This window comes from Lolium rigidum, chromosome 5 (assembly GCF_022539505.1).
Source record: "Lolium rigidum isolate FL_2022 chromosome 5, APGP_CSIRO_Lrig_0.1, whole genome shotgun sequence".
NCBI lineage: Eukaryota > Viridiplantae > Streptophyta > Magnoliopsida > Poales > Poaceae > Lolium > Lolium rigidum.
In genome coordinates, this window is record NC_061512.1 from 103424841 (window position 1) to 103440973 (window position 16133).

The following is a 16133-nucleotide window of genomic DNA, read 5'->3' on the forward strand; positions in this document are numbered from 1 at the left end:
TAAGCCCCCGGCCGCCCCTTTTTCCCTCCGCGCCGGCGAGCGCCTCCGACGTCGCGCACGCGCCGGATCCGGGCCGTCGGATCCGGATCGGGCGGGCGCATGGCGCATGCACGGCCACGTCGGCGTGCATGGCCACGTCGGCCCGCCCGGCCCGCCACGGGCCCCCGGCCATTTTTCTTTTTTCTTTTTCACCGGCCACGGGAGAGCCCCACCGGGCCGGCCCATTCGGCACAACACCCGCACGGCCCGTGGCGTTCCCGCCCTTTTCTTTTGTTTGAAAATTAATAAACAGTAAATTAAAATGTAAAAAGGGCAGTATACTCGTTTTGCTAATTAAGTTAGTTTGGTAACTCTGATTAATCTAATTCCAATTGCATTAGCACCGGCATAAAATTATCTTTCAGATGCCACCGGCCTAGTATTTTTAGGATTTTTGTGCGATTTTTAATAAATATAACAAGATTTCTGTTTCTGGTTAGTATTCCTAAATCCTAAAATTGAAAAATTAATATTTTTGAATGATTCCAACTCGGGTTAATCTTATATTGTTACTGTGCACCTAGAATAAATACCTGGAGCCTCCGATAGTAATGTTAGTCTCTGGTTATGTTTATATGTGTGCCACATGCAATGATAGGTTATGAATTAGAAGTTCTTAATTTAAAATATTGATGCATTATTTATAAAAATGGCCAAATCATGTTTTGCTATCTGTCAAGCAACTCCCCTGCATATTCTTCTGTTTTCTTTTAGTTGCTCTTGTTTCTCAAGTTATGTGTTGATTGTATGCAACGTTTATTTTTGCGACGCTAGATACCAACGAGGGAGAAGTAGAAGGGGAGGACTTTGGTGAAGAACTTGAGGAAGACCAGGGACAAGCCAACCAAGGCAAGCCATCTTTGATCTCTGATTGATGTCAAGTGGATGTCATTTGTTGATGTCCCAAAGTATCTTGTTTCTATGTGTGTTGTTCTCTTTATATGTGTCATCTTTATATGATTGCAAGTGGGGTACTCTCTAGTGGTGCTACCCCACCTTTGCTCTTATGTTGGTGGGAATGCATGGTATTATGGCCGTGCTACCCTCATTGGTCTACTAGAGTACCCAACATGATCATGTCTTGTTCCAAGATAGAGGTCTACATCACACCCACCACTTTGTTAAATCTAGAGGTATCCAAGTCATGAATCTTGGTGTAATTCTCAACTTGAGAGAAGTATGCCGTGTACCCTTGTGAATGTGGATTGGATAGTGAACCATCACCATCCAAGTTGTATCATAACACCACCAAATCTGAAAGTTGATCCACCCTATATTATCATCTTACATGCTTACCTTAAGCAAGTGAGACCCTTTTCTTTTACCACCCACTTATACTCTCATGGCATGATGACCCTCATCTCGGCCATGGTGCCATAGTAGTTCCTTCTCAAGAAACTTTAGGATGGGAACCCCTCAAGGTTTACCTTGTTGTAAATGTTTATGAAAACCTTGGGTGAGTCAACCCAAGTGTATGGTTTATGAAAGCAAAGGATCTTGATAAAGATGTTTGGGAAAGATATGTATGTGAGATGGTTGAGCAACCGTGGTGTTGTGGGGAAAAGGAAATGGTTTTTCTAAAAAGGAGCACCGCGTATAAGTGTTCGCCGTCCCAACTTTTATTCGCGCAACCACATTACCCAAAGTGGGCACGGGCTTAGTCCGTAGTCTCGTTGAAATTGGCATAAGCACCCTTCACAACTCTCTAGGGAGGGTCAAGAGGACCTCCGACGCCGGGTTGCGCTCCGGAGGAGGCAATACACCGTCTTAACCGATAGCCGGACGATCATCGAGGGTCTTCCGTCGTGGCGCCGGAGATACGCTCAAAAGGAGGTATCGTCGCCGGGGTGCCGGGAAGGGGTAAGCCCGCAGGGAAGGACTTGTGCCAAGGGAGACGGGCGAAAGACTATGACTAATTATCCGAGACTCGCATACTTTCGTATGACGACCCGGGGATGATCCCGGCGGATTTATTAGTTCTTGTGGGGAAAGTGTGCAAACTCTGCAGAGTCAAATCTATTCGAATAGCCGCGTCCGCGGTCATGGACGGGTTGAGGTGGCCATACTTAATCGGGGCTTGTGTTTTGTTTTGATAAATGCTTTGCAAAGAAAGTGTTGTGTTGGATGTACCGGAAGGGTACGGAAAAAGGGTGTGTGTCGACCATATGGAGATGGTCGAGGAAAAATGAGACCAAGTGGGGAACTCTTTCCTAGTGTTTCATGTTGAGGAACTCTTCTTCAATAAAGATATAGAGATGTCATAGAACATTCCCTCGCATATCCATCAATTGAGATGGAGAAATGCAACTCTTCTTCAATAAAGATATAGAGATGTCATAGAACATTCCCTCGCATATCCATCAATTGAGATGGAGAAATGCAACTCTTCTTCAATAAAGATATAGAGATGTCATAGAACATTCCCTCGCATATCCATCAATTGAGATGGAGAAATGCAACTCTTCTTCAATAAAGATATAGAGATGTCATAGAACATTCCCTCGCATATCCATCAATTGAGATGGAGAAATGCAACTCTTCTTCAATAAAGATATAGAGATGTCATAGAACACCATTAGTGCTCACTTCACTTGAGAAGCCGAGACGCTATGTAGACAGATTGTTGATGCACGCTATATCCACCGAGAGAAATTGTTCTTCCTCTCGTGTCTCCTTTAGATAGCTTTTGTAGCACCCCTTTTGATGGTTTGCGAGTACAATTCCAAATGTACTCACGGCTTTGTCCCCGGCTATTAACTTGGCCAGACTATGAGGAGGACTATGAAGAGGACGGAGGATATCATGACGACTATGCGACCTAGGACGCTTTCCAAGTCAGTCGCCCGTAGGTCTAAGGCATGACTTGGGCCCGACGACGTTGATGTGTATCCGCTGCATGTGTTTGGTGAACTTGCCCATCGAGGCATTTGTGTAAGCTTGGTCATGTGACCCGCATTGTAAGACTTTATTATTCGGTACTCGTAATGGATGATGTAATTCTGGATATTCGGTTCGGTTATGTGCTCGCGATGCAATGATCATGGGGTCGTGAGTTGAATGCATAACAGGGTATTTCGGACAGCTAGTCCGGGGTCCCCACAGAGCTGGTATCAGAGCCATCCTGACCATAGGAAGCCCTAGTTAGCATGGACGTTAAGATAGTGAAAAAAACTATTTTCTACAATAAAAACGAGATGACTATATGCTGAAATAATGCCTAGTCTCTCCCCTACTTTCTCTTAGAAGTTAACTTTACTTGCATTAATTATTACTGTTTTACCTTATGCACTTAAAATTTGGCACACTTTGATCATCATACTAATTAAGGAACTTAAAAATTTTTGTAGATGGATCCACCGATGTTCACTGAGAGCATCCAGCTTGGCTACAAGAAGCCTCCCTACCTGTTCGAGACCTCCCTTGTTGAGGTGTCCCGGCTGTTGGACGCCTGGCGCCCGAAGTGAAGGGAGGACAGATGGAGAGCACCAAGGACGGTGAGATGTCCCGGATGGTGGTTTGCACACTCCGAGGCTCACATGTGAAGCAGCTTGAGGAGATTGAGGTCCAGGTCTTTGACCGCACATGGGAGGACGGACTTGTGAGGGTGCTCCAAGCGGCCCTCTCTCGTCTTGTCTTTCACCACCGTGTCGAGTTGGAGGCCATGGGACTTCCTCATGCCTTCTTGGGACGCCGCAATGAGGAGGGGGTTCCCACCATGATCCCCTACTTTTGCCCCCTTGGACGTCAAGTGAGCCAGATGGAGAACTTGTTGTTCAAGACACAGCTCAGCCTTGACTCCAACAGGATGGAGAATGAGGTGTTGAAGCATGAGATGGAGGGGCTCAAGATGGACTTGAAGTTGGCTAAGCTCAAGCATCGTCGCCAACAGAAGAAGACCCTCCGTGTTCGCGAATCCAACTACATGCTCAAGGTTAAGGTTATGCACCTCAAGGCCGCCCTCCGCGAGGCCGAGGAGAAGCTTGAAGAGACTCAGGATGACGGCGAAGATATCCGCAAGGAGAACACCGCCCTTGTGAGCGATGATGAGGACTACATGGAGGAAGAAGGACTTGATGGGCTTGATGATGAAGATGACGAGGACCGCGCCTTCATCAACGACGCGATCGAGGAGCCCGCACCCCTTCACACCGTGGAGGCTACTCCGGATGATGAGGAGGATCCCGAGGAGCCCCCGTTCGATGGCCCTTCCTCACCACTTGATGATTTCTAGATGAGCACCTTCGAGGCTTGGTCGATGTTAGGATGTCCCTGTTGATGCGATGAACTTGTTGGTCCGTATGTGATCATGTTGGTTGTGAACTAAATGCTTTTGGTGGTATCTATGTTTGGGATTTCATTTCAAAAATTGAGTTGGTTGTTATTTCCCTTTTTGTTGAAGTTTCTTTTATGCATGCGCATTCCTTCCCCTTATTTCACGGGCACTTGAACCACCGAACTTTTCCACCATCTTATTTTCCCGTATGTCGTTTTCCCCTCCGCAGATGGTTGAAACCCGCCATGGAGGTTCCACTTCCGGAAACCCACCACCACCACCTCCGGACCCTAGCATGGCTCGCATCCTACGCCTCTTGATGGAGGATCGCCGGCGTGCCCGCCAGAGAGTGAAGCCAACATTGCCGCACTTCGGCAAATCGCTCAAGCAGCGGCGGAAACCGCAACAATGAAGAAGGAGAAGGACACGGCGAGGAAGCACCAAGGTCACGCCTTAGGGACTTCCGAATACCAACCCGCCCGTGTTCTCCAAGTGTGTCGCTCCCCTCGACGCAGATGATTGGCTCCGCACCATTGAAAATAACCTTGAAGTCGCCGCGGTAGGAGATCACGAGAAAGTTCTTCTCGCCACTCATTTTCTCTCGGGACCCGCCCGAGCTTGGTGGGAGAATGTCAAGGCCATGCAAGCTCCTGATCATGTCATCAACTCGGATGGAATTCACCGCCAAGTTCCGTAAGGCTCACATTCCCACGGGTCCGATCAAGATGAAGCGTGATGAGTTTTTCAACTTGAAGCAGAACAACTCCAACGTGGTGGATTATCTTGAGAAGTTCAACACTCTGGCCAGGTATGCCCCGCAAGATGTAGACACCGACGAGAAAAAGCGCGACCGTTTCATGAATGGTCTGCATGAGGAAATACAGAGTATCCTTGTGGCTGTACCTTACCCCGACTTGGAAGCGCCGGTAGACGCCGCCATTTTGGTGGAGTCTAAGCGCAAGGCTGCCTACGAAACCGGAAGCGCAAGATGCAACGAGCAGCAGAGTGGACCCAACAATCCCAAGTACCGCAGCCCGCCCTCATCAAGGCCTGCTCACCCTCCCCGGAGGAACTCAAACCCAGCTCCAACTTATCGCTCCAACAACTACACCCCCAACCGTTCAGCTCCACAAGACCGTTCCGGAGGGGAGGGTATAATAACAACCCTCGCCCCAATCAGCCGGCTCGTCCTCAAGGAGATGGATGTTTTGCTTGTGGGAAGCCGGGGCATTTCTCTCGAGATTGCCCTACCAAGATGAGGACACCTCGGCGTGCCAACGCCCCTGCACCCAATCAAGCTCAAGCTAGGACAGCGTCGGGAAAGAAGCCGGTTATCAAGAAGCGAGCAAATCTTGCTCATGGCCATCTGAACCACGCCAACGCTGAAGAAGCCGAGGAAGCTCCGGATATCATGATGGGTACGTTTCTAGTTAACTCCACTCCTGCCCGAGTTCTTTTCGATTCCGGCGCATCTCATTCCTTCGTTACCGAACCTTTCGTTAAAAAGAGTGGGCTAAAACCAACCATAATGAAACGCCTCATGTTAGTCCAAATTCCAGGATCCACCGCCAAAACCCGTTTATCTTGCAAACAAGTTCCTATAACTATACACCAAGTACCTTTCCGAGCGTAACTCATAATCTTAGGAGCCCAAGGCTTAGAGGTAATACTAGGAATGGATTGGATGACCAAGTATAAGGGGCAAATAAACTGCGTTGAAAAATCCATTACCCTCACCAATGATCAAGGTCTGCCAGTAAAGTACACTGCTACCGTACATTCATCCAGAGCCTCTCGTAGGAAAAGCATCTCTAGACCCCACCCCGAACAAGTCCCTATTGTCTGTGAGTACCCTGATGTCTTTCCCGAGGAATTGCCCGGTATGCCCCCAGACCGCGACATCGAGTTCATCATAGAACTAATTCCGGGTACCGCCCCCATAGCCCAGAGACCTTACCGTATGAACCCCCAAGAACTAATCGAGTTAAAGAAACAATTGGATGACATGTTGGCCAAAGGACTGATTCGACCTAGTGCTTCGCCACTGGGATCGCCTCGTGATCTTTGTGGACAAAAGAGACGGAACCATTCGCTTATGTGTGGATTACCGGAGGCTCAACGAAGTCACCATTAAGAATAAGTACCCTCTCGCCCAAGATCGATGATTTGTTCGATCGGATGAATGGAGCTAAAGTTTTCTCCAAAATTGACCTTCGCACCGGGTATCACCAACTTAAAGTGCGGGAATCCGACATTCCCAAGACTGCTTTCACTACTCGTTACGGACTGTATGAGTACACCGTAATGTCTTTTGGACTCACTAATGCCCCCGCCTACTTCATGAATCTCATGAACAAGGTTTTCATGGAATACCTGGACAAGTTTGTTGTGGTGTTTATTGATGACATCTTGGTTTATTCCAAAACCGAGGAAGAGCATGAAGAACATCTACGACTCGTTTTGGGCACCCTTAGGCAACACCGGTCGTATGCTAAATTCAGTAAATGTCAATTCGGCTCAAGGAAGTTGGATTTCTTGGTCACGTATTGTCGCCGAAGGACTCTCTGTTGATCCCTCTTTGATCAAGTCCATTGTGGACCGAAAACCCCCTAAGAATGTTACAGAAGTGAGATCCTTCCTCGGGTTGGCAGGATATTACCGCAAGTTCGTTGAAGGATTTTCGAGTATCGCCAAGCCAATGACCCTCCCGCTTAAAAAGGGTAAGAGGTTTGAATGGACGGAAAAGTGTGAAGAAAGTTTCCAAGAGTTAAAAAGGCGGCTTGTATCCGCCCCCATCTTGACCATGCCCGATGTTACCAAGGATTTTGTGATCTATTGTGATGCTTCCAAAATTGGGCTTGGGAGTGTCTTAATGCGGGAAGGAAAAGTAATCTCTTATCTCTCTCGACAGCTGAAGCCCCACGAAGCCAATTACCCCACTCATGACCTGGAATTAGCAGCCGTGGTTCATGCTCTCAAAACTTGGCGCCACTATCTCATCGGAAATAGGTGTGATATTTACACCGATCACAAAAGCCTTAAGTATATCTTTACCCAGAAAGAGTTGAATATGCGACAGAGGAGATGGATAGAACTCATTAAGGATTATGACCTTAGTATCCATTACCACCCAGGAAAGGCTAATGTTGTTGCCGATGCCCTTAGCCGAGAACCATGTTCCCCGAACTCTCGTTTAAAAATCGAGCAACCCTTGTCTGTATCAAGAATTCGAAGAATTCGGATTAGAATTAGTCGGCCATGGATTCCTTGCTGCCATGGAAGCCAAACCCACCCTTCGGGATCAGATCAAGGAAGCCCAAGTTGGGCATGATAGTATTGAAGGGATCAAGCGTCGCATGAGCTGGAAAAAGCTAGAAGGATTTTCGATAGACCCCAAGGGTGTACTTTGGTACAATGGGCGCCTCTGCGTACCCAATATTCCCGACTTGAAAAATCTTATAATGGAGGAGGCCCATAATACCCCTTACTCTATTCACCCTGGAGGATCCAAGATGTACCAAGACCTCAAAGACACTTTTTGGTGGCATGGGATGAAGCGGGATATTGCCTTCTTTATTGCCCGTTGTGACATCCGCCGAGAAAGTTAAAGCTGAGCACCAACGCCCGGCTGGTTTGTTGCAACCCTTGAAGATACCCGTGTGGAAGTGGGAAGAGGTTGGTATGGACTTTATCACCGGACTTCCCAGATCTAACCGAGGACATGATTCCATTTGGGTGATAGTGGACCGTCTCACCAAAGTCGCTCACTTCCGCCGCTCAAGACCACCGATCACGGAAAAGCGTTAGCCGACCTCTACATCTCCCGTATTGTTAGCCTTCACGGCGTTCCCAAAGTTATTGTATCCGATCGAGGCACCCAATTCACATCTCGTTTCGGCAAAAACTTCATGAAGCTTTGGGCACCAAGTTATCGTTAAGTACCGCCTATCATCCCCAAACCGGAGGACAGACCGAAAGGGTAAATCAAATCCTGGAGGACATGCTCCGAGCCTGCGTTCTCGCTTACGGGACTAAGTGGGAAGATTGCTTGCCCTTCGCCGAGTTCTCATATAACAACGGTTATCGTGCCGGTCTTCGGATGGCACCTTTTGAAGCCCTCTATGGGAGGAGATGCCGAACCCCTCTCAACCGGACCGAGACCGGAGAAAGCCAAGTGTTCGGACCAGATATACTTCGAGAAGCGTAAGAACAAGTACAGCTTATCCGTGACCGTCTCAAGGCTGCACAGGTCCCGCCGAAGAGCTACGCTGATCCCAAGCGTCGAGAATTAACCTTCCGCGCCGGAGATTTTGCTTATCTCCGGGTAACTCCTCTCAAGGGAATGAAGCGTTTCCATGTTAAAGGCAAGCTTGCGCCAAGATACATTGGTCCTTTCAAAGTACTAGGGCGAAGGGGAGAAGTATCTTACCAGCTGGAGTTACCTCCCGAATTGTCTGAGTTCCATGACGTTTTTCATGTCTCCCAGCTTCGAAAATGCCTCCAAGCACCAAGCAAGCCTGAAGTTTTTAAGGATATTGATTACCGTGCCATTGACCTCAACCACGACTTAACCTACCGAGAGAACCCTATCCGTATTCTGGATGAGGCCGTTAGGGTCACCCGCCGAAGGAAGATCAAATTCTTCAAGGTCCGATGGAGTAACCACTCGAGAGACGAAGCCACCCGGGAACGGGAGGATTATCCGAGACAAGAATTCCCACACCTATTCAAGCTCTTAGCCGTGGAATCTCGGGACGAGATTCTTCTAAGGGGAAGGTCCGTAACACCCCATTTTTCGGAACCTGCATATTTTCCAAACAAGTTAAAATTTTGAGCCAACAAAAACTTTGGTTTAGCACTTGTGTTTGAATGTAGGTTAGAATCTTGCTTAACTTGAACTCAACTACCTCCTTTGTGTTTTGTTTTGTATGTCACCACTTTATGAACTAGGCAAGCACACCACTTCTTATTATTTTCATGGTAGCACTTTTTAATTTATTGGGCACCATCTCTGGTGCACCTCACCCCTCAAAACCCTAACCCTGGCATGGTGAGCATCACTTCAGGTTAAGAGGGAACACTTGCCCCTCTTCTTTACACCACCACCAGACCACCTAGGGTTACATCACCAACACCACCCTCACCTTATTTTATTTTCCCAAAAACTTTCTACACCTGTGCATATGCACTTGGTCACATCTTGGCACATGCACACGGCATGGCCCCCTCTCTTTTTCACCCCTGCCCCTTTTTCCTTATCTCTCTCTTCTCTCTTTGGTTTTGGCCGAGAGACAAGAGGGGAACTTCCCCTCTCTTTTTCCTTTCTCTTTCTCTCTCTTTCTTTTCTGTTTTGGGCCGTGGACACCACCACCTCTCTCTCTTTCGGCCCAAACCTCACCGAGCACCTCTCTCCCGCCCAAAACCCTAGCCCCTAAACACACGCGCGCGCCACGCGCGGGAGACATGATGGCGTCGCCTCGCACGACGCGCCATCAGCCTCGACTGCCCGCCCACCGCCTCGACTCCCTCCCGACGCCGACGCCACCGGGCGACGTCACCGTGGGGCCAGCCCGTGACGCCAGCCCTCGCGCGCCCGTTGGCCGTCGCCACCGCCCACGCCACTACCGCGCCCCCGCCTGCCTATAAAACCCTCCCCAAACGCCCACCCTCTCCCTTCAGCTCCCACCTCCACGGCCGCCGTTAGGCTGCCCCACTCCACCCCCGGCCGCTCGAGCTGCCGCTCGGGCCGCGCCACCACCGCCCGACGCCATCCCGTCGTGGTCACCGCGAGGGTGACGCGCAGGTGGTCACCGCCGCGACGCCGCCAGCACTCCTCTCCTCACTCTCTCTTCACCCGCACCCTCTTCTCGCTTGTCCTAACCCCGCTCCCCGCATCCGACGCGCGGATCGGCGGCGAACGACGACGCCGACGACAAGCCGACGCCGCCCGTGTTGCCGTTGACGCCGCTCGAGGAGGAGCGAGACGCCCCCGGACGCCGCCGATACACGCACCCGACGCACGCCTACGCCTCCACACCACCTGCACCGATCCGCGCCACCGCCAGCCGCCGGTAAGCCCCTGGCCGCCCCCTTTTTCCCTCCGCGCCGGCGAGCGCCTCCGACGTCGCGCACGCGCCAGATCTGGGCCGTCGGATCCAGATCGGGCGGGCGCATGGCGCATGCACGGCCACGTCGGCGTGCATGGCCACGTCGGCCTGCCTGGCCCGCCACGGGCCCCCGGCCATTTTTTCTTTTTCTTTTTCACCGGCCACGGGAGAGCCCCACTGGGCCGGCCCATTCGGCACAACACCTGCACGGCCCAGGGCGTTCCCGCCCTTTTCTTTTGTTTGAAAATTAATAAACAGAAATTAAAATGTAAAAAGGGCAGTATACTGTTTTGCTAATTAAGTTAGTTTGGTAACTCTGATTAATCTAATTCCAATTGCATTAGCACCGGCATAAAATTATCTTTCAGATGCCACTGGCCTAGTATTTTTAGGATTTTTGTGCGATTTTTAATAAATATAACAAGATTTCTGTTTCTGGTTAGTATTCCTAAATCCTAAAATTGAAAAATTAATATTTTTGAATGATTCCAACTGGGTTAATCTTATATTGTTACTGTGCACCTAGAATAAATACCTGGAGCCTCTGATAGTAATGTTAGTCTCTGGTTATGTTTATATGTGTGCCACATGCAATGATAGGTTATGAATTAGAAGTTCTTAATTTAAAATATTGATGCATTATTTATAAAAATGGCCAAATCATGTTTTGCTACTGTCAAGCAACTCCCCTGCATATTCTTCTGTTTTCTTTTAGTTGCTCTTGTTTCTCAAGTTATGTGTTGATTGTATGCAACGTTTATTTTTGCGACGCTAGATACCAACGAGGGAGAAGTAGAAGGGGAGGACTTTGGTGAAGAACTTGAGGAAGACCAGGGACAAGCCAACCAAGGCAAGCCATCTTTGATCTCCGATTGATGTCAAGTGGATGTCATTTGTTGATGTCCCAAAGTATCTTGTTTCTATGTGTGTTGTTCTCTTTATATGTGTCATCTTTATATGATTGCAAGTGGGGTACTCTCTAGTGGTGCTACCCCACCTTTGCTCTTATGTTGGTGGGAATGCATGGTATTATGGCCGTGCTACCCTCATTGGTCTACTAGAGTACCCAACATGATCATGTCTTGTTCCAAGATAGAGGTCTACATCACACCCACCACTTTGTTAAATCTAGAGGTATCCAAGTCATGAATCTTGGTGTAATTCTCAACTTGAGAGAAGTATGCCGTGTACCCTTGTGAATGTGGATTGGATAGTGAACCATCACCATCCAAGTTGTATCATAACACCACCAAATCTGAAAGTTGATCCACCCTATATTATCATCTTACATGCTTACCTTAAGCAAGTGAGACCCTTTTCTTTTACCACCCACTTATACTCTCATGGCATGATGACCCTCATCTCGGCCATGGTGCCATAGTAGTTCCTTCTCAAGAAACTTTAGGATGGGAACCCCTCAAGGTTTACCTTGTTGTAAATGTTTATGAAAACCTTGGGTGAGTCAACCCAAGTGTATGGTTTATGAAAGCAAAGGATCTTGATAAAGATGTTTGGGAAAGATATGTATGTGAGATGGTTGAGCAACCGTGGTGTTGTGGGGAAAAGGAAATGGTTTTTCTAAAAGGAGCACTCGCGTATAAGTGTTCGCCGTCCCAACTTTTATTCGCGCAACCACATTACCCAAAGTGGGCACGGGCTTAGTCCGTAGTCCGTTGAAATTGGCATAAGCACCCTTCACAACTCTCTAGGGAGGGTCAAGAGGACCTCCGACGCCGGGTTGCGCTCCGGAGGAGGCAATACACCGTCTTAACCGATAGCCGGACGATTACCGAGGGTCTTCCGTCGTGGCGCCGGAGATACGCTCAAAAGGAGGTATGCTTGCCGGGGTGCCGGGAAGGGGTAAGCCCGCAGGGAAGGACTTGTGCCAAGGGAGACGGGCGAAAGACTATGACTAATTATCCGAGACTCGCATACTTTCGTATGACGACCCGGGGATGATCCCGGCGGATTTATTAGTTCTTGTGGGGAAAGTGTGCAAACTCTGCGAGTCAAATCTATTCGAATAGCCGCGTCCGCGGTCATGGACGGGTTGAGGTGGCCATACTTAACTCGGGGCTTGTGTTTTGTTTTGATAAATGCTTTGCAAAGAAAGTGTTGTGTTGGATGTACTCGGAAGGGTACGGAAAAAGGTGTGTGTCGACCATATGGAGATGGTCGAGGAAAAATGAGACCAAGTGGGGAACTCTTTCCTAGTGTTTCATGTTGAGGAACTCTTCTTCAATAAAGATATAGAGATGTCATAGAACATTCCCTCGCATATCCATCAATTGAGATGGAGAAATGCAACTCTTCTTCAATAAAGATATAGAGATGTCATAGAACATTCCCTCGCATATCCATCAATTGAGATGGAGAAATGCAACTCTTCTTCAATAAAGATATAGAGATGTCATAGAACATTCCCTCGCATATCCATCAATTGAGATGGAGAAATGCAACTCTTCTTCAATAAAGATATAGAGATGTCATAGAACATTCCCTCGCATATCCATCAATTGAGATGGAGAAATGCAACTCTTCTTCAATAAAGATATAGAGATGTCATAGAACACCATTAGTGCTCACTTCACTTGAGAAGCCGAGACGCTATGTAGACGAGTTGTTGATGCACGCTATATCCACCGGAGAAATTGTTCTTCCTCTCGTGTCTCCTTTAGATAGCTTTTGTAGCACCCCTTTTGATGGTTTGCGAGTACAATTCCAAATGTACTCACGGCTTTGTCCCTGGCTATTAACTTGGCCGGACTATGAGGAGGACTATGAAGAGGACGGAGGATATCATGACGACTATGCGACCTAGGACGCTTTCCAAGTCGGCCGCTCGTAGGTCTAAGGCATGACTTGGGCCCGACGACGTTGATGTGTATCCGCTGCATGTGTTTGGTGAACTTGCCCATCGAGGCATTTGTGTAAGCTTGGTCATGTGACCCGCATTGTAAGACTTTATTATTCGGTATCGTAATGGATGATGTAATTCTGGATATTCAGTTCGGTTATGTGCTCGCGATGCAATGATCATGGGGTCGTGAGTTGAATGCATAACAGGGTATTTCGGACAGCTAGTCCGGGGTCCCCACAATCATAGTATGGTATTCCTTGCAACCACATGTGAATACTACCCAGTTACAAATTAAAGCAACGAAATAGAATTTATAAAGTATTCTTGACTGATCTTTTCCATGTCTTTAACTAAACCATGTTCCTACCATGAACCTCATGGTATATTTTCAACTCTAATCTTGAACTCATGTCAAGAACATTTACACAAGATCTTTTTCAAACCTTGACTATTCCAATCTTGTATGTCCAAATCTATCTTCATCAAACCTCAGAGAAAGGATATGACTATCCATATATCCAATTGATTATACCATCATTCATTGAGTAGAACCCTAGGTGATTAATCAAGTCATTCCCTAGTAAGTAAAATCATAGATACTAACCTTAGCCATGCCTAGATCAAAGAGAGTAGAAGATAAGTACTATACCCTAACTGATCAAGCCAACACTTGATATGGGAGGTGAGAACCCTATTTGACTAGTGATACCTTATGTAGTCAATACAATGATCATCAAAACCTAGTAATGATCATAAACCCTAATAACCTTAAGTAAGAAGCTATTGAGAATAAGTCGATCATGTTCCATGCATGATTATGCTTTGGATATATAAGAGGATAAGTTAAACCCTAGTGTGATAAGAAGATATTATCCATCACATGAAATGATAGGGAGACTGCTACTAATCAACCTTAGACCATTCTCAACATCTTAAGCAGAGAGATAAAAAATGAAGGACCACAAGACCTTGCTTAGCCAAGCACCTATGTCAACCCTAGCAATATTTTGAAGCAATTATCATTTGAATTGTGAGGAAGAGCAAGCCTAGTCAACTTAATATGATATCAACATACACCGATAACACTCTATGTCCAGATCTTAACTTAGCTTGTGTATTACTAGAGGATCACAAGTAAAGCCCTAGTATAATAATATACATTCCAATAATAATGATCTGATCAATGGGTTAATCTTAGAAACAAATAAAGGGAGTGGAACAAATACTCATTTCACACATTAGTGTGAACCATAACTATTGTGTGAACCATAACTATTGTTTCCAAACAAATAAAATCATTATGAGTAAAATAAGATTTACTCACTTTAAACCAAGGATATATAAAATAATAAGAAATTTAGAAAAACCCTAAACTAATTTCCAAGTACTTAGAAAAACATGGGCACATAAAACAACACCCAAGTAACCATATTTTTCATAAACAACCAAAAATGCTATTCCTTGCAAAATAATACAAACAAAGCCTTACCTATCACTAGGTAATTTTACAAGTTTAAAGAAATATAAATTAAACCCAAAAAAAGAGAGAATGAAAATCATCTCCATTAACCCTTCTATTTGAAATATACAGTTATAATTTAAAATACAACAATACCAATATATTTAATGATCTTGTAATTTAGATCACGACTTGGACTCCATCTCTGATAAATTTTAGCAGAGGATATGCATTCCAAATCGTTGCAAACATATTTGAATTCATATGGAATTTCAAACCAGAAAATAGAAAGATAAAAATAGAAAAGAGGAGCAGGCCACCATAGCCCAGAGCCGGCCCAAGCGTAGCCCAACACCATCCTCACAACAACCCAACCCCACCCAGATAACACTATGGTATATAAAAAAGAAGAATCAAAACCACTTCTTGTTCCCCACGATCGACATTGCGATGGGAACGACTCGGCCACGTCCCGACCATCGTCCTCGTCCGAGTTCAGAACTAATCGCTATCATCGGAGGTTGACTTGACTGCATCAACCGTCACGCCGTAACAGGGTGACCATAAATGTGTTGCTCAGGTATACCTAAGGGGTAGGCTGAGGCGTATATATCAAGATCGGGATTTGTTCATCTGCATGATGGAAAGATACTTTGTGCCCACTCGGTAAGATTACATCCATAAAGTTGCACATCGTATGACTAGATCATGAGGATGGAACATCACAAGAATGAGTTGAATAGGTAGTTCGGTAACGAGATAGAACTAGGTATAGTGATACCTATGATCACATCACGGACATGACTAATATCTAAGTAACAAATGGAATAGGACCCAACATTTATGGTTCAATGACATATGCATATTTGTGGAATACACAGGGGTCATTATGGGCATCCAGGCCCGATGATGATCATTGATTGAAGAGACGTCTTGATCATGTCTGTAGTATTCCTGAGCCGTAGGGTAACACACTTAAAGGTTTGGTGATGCTTAGAGATGGTTTTGGTATCATTGGAAACAACGGAGAATAGAGAAGAGAGAAGAGAGAACCGAAAAAGTTCTGTGTGTATCCGAAGGATGTTCGGAGTGATTCGAAAGGTGTGTTTCGGATTACTGGGAATTAAATAATATGTATGATATATTAATTAAATATATTTATTTAATTAAATAGGTGCAACCCCCAAATGGATAAGGATGCAGGGTGCATCCAGGGTTAGGGTTGGGGTGGGGCCATCTTGGCCGACGCCCCCTCCCCTCTTGGCCGGACACCAGCCCGTCCCCTATATAAGTTGGGGGAACATGGGAGGAGGAGAGCACACAACCCAAGGAGCAAAAGGAGAGCCCCCTCTCCCTTGCGCCCCCTCCCACTCTCTCTAGTTTTCTCTCCCGCGC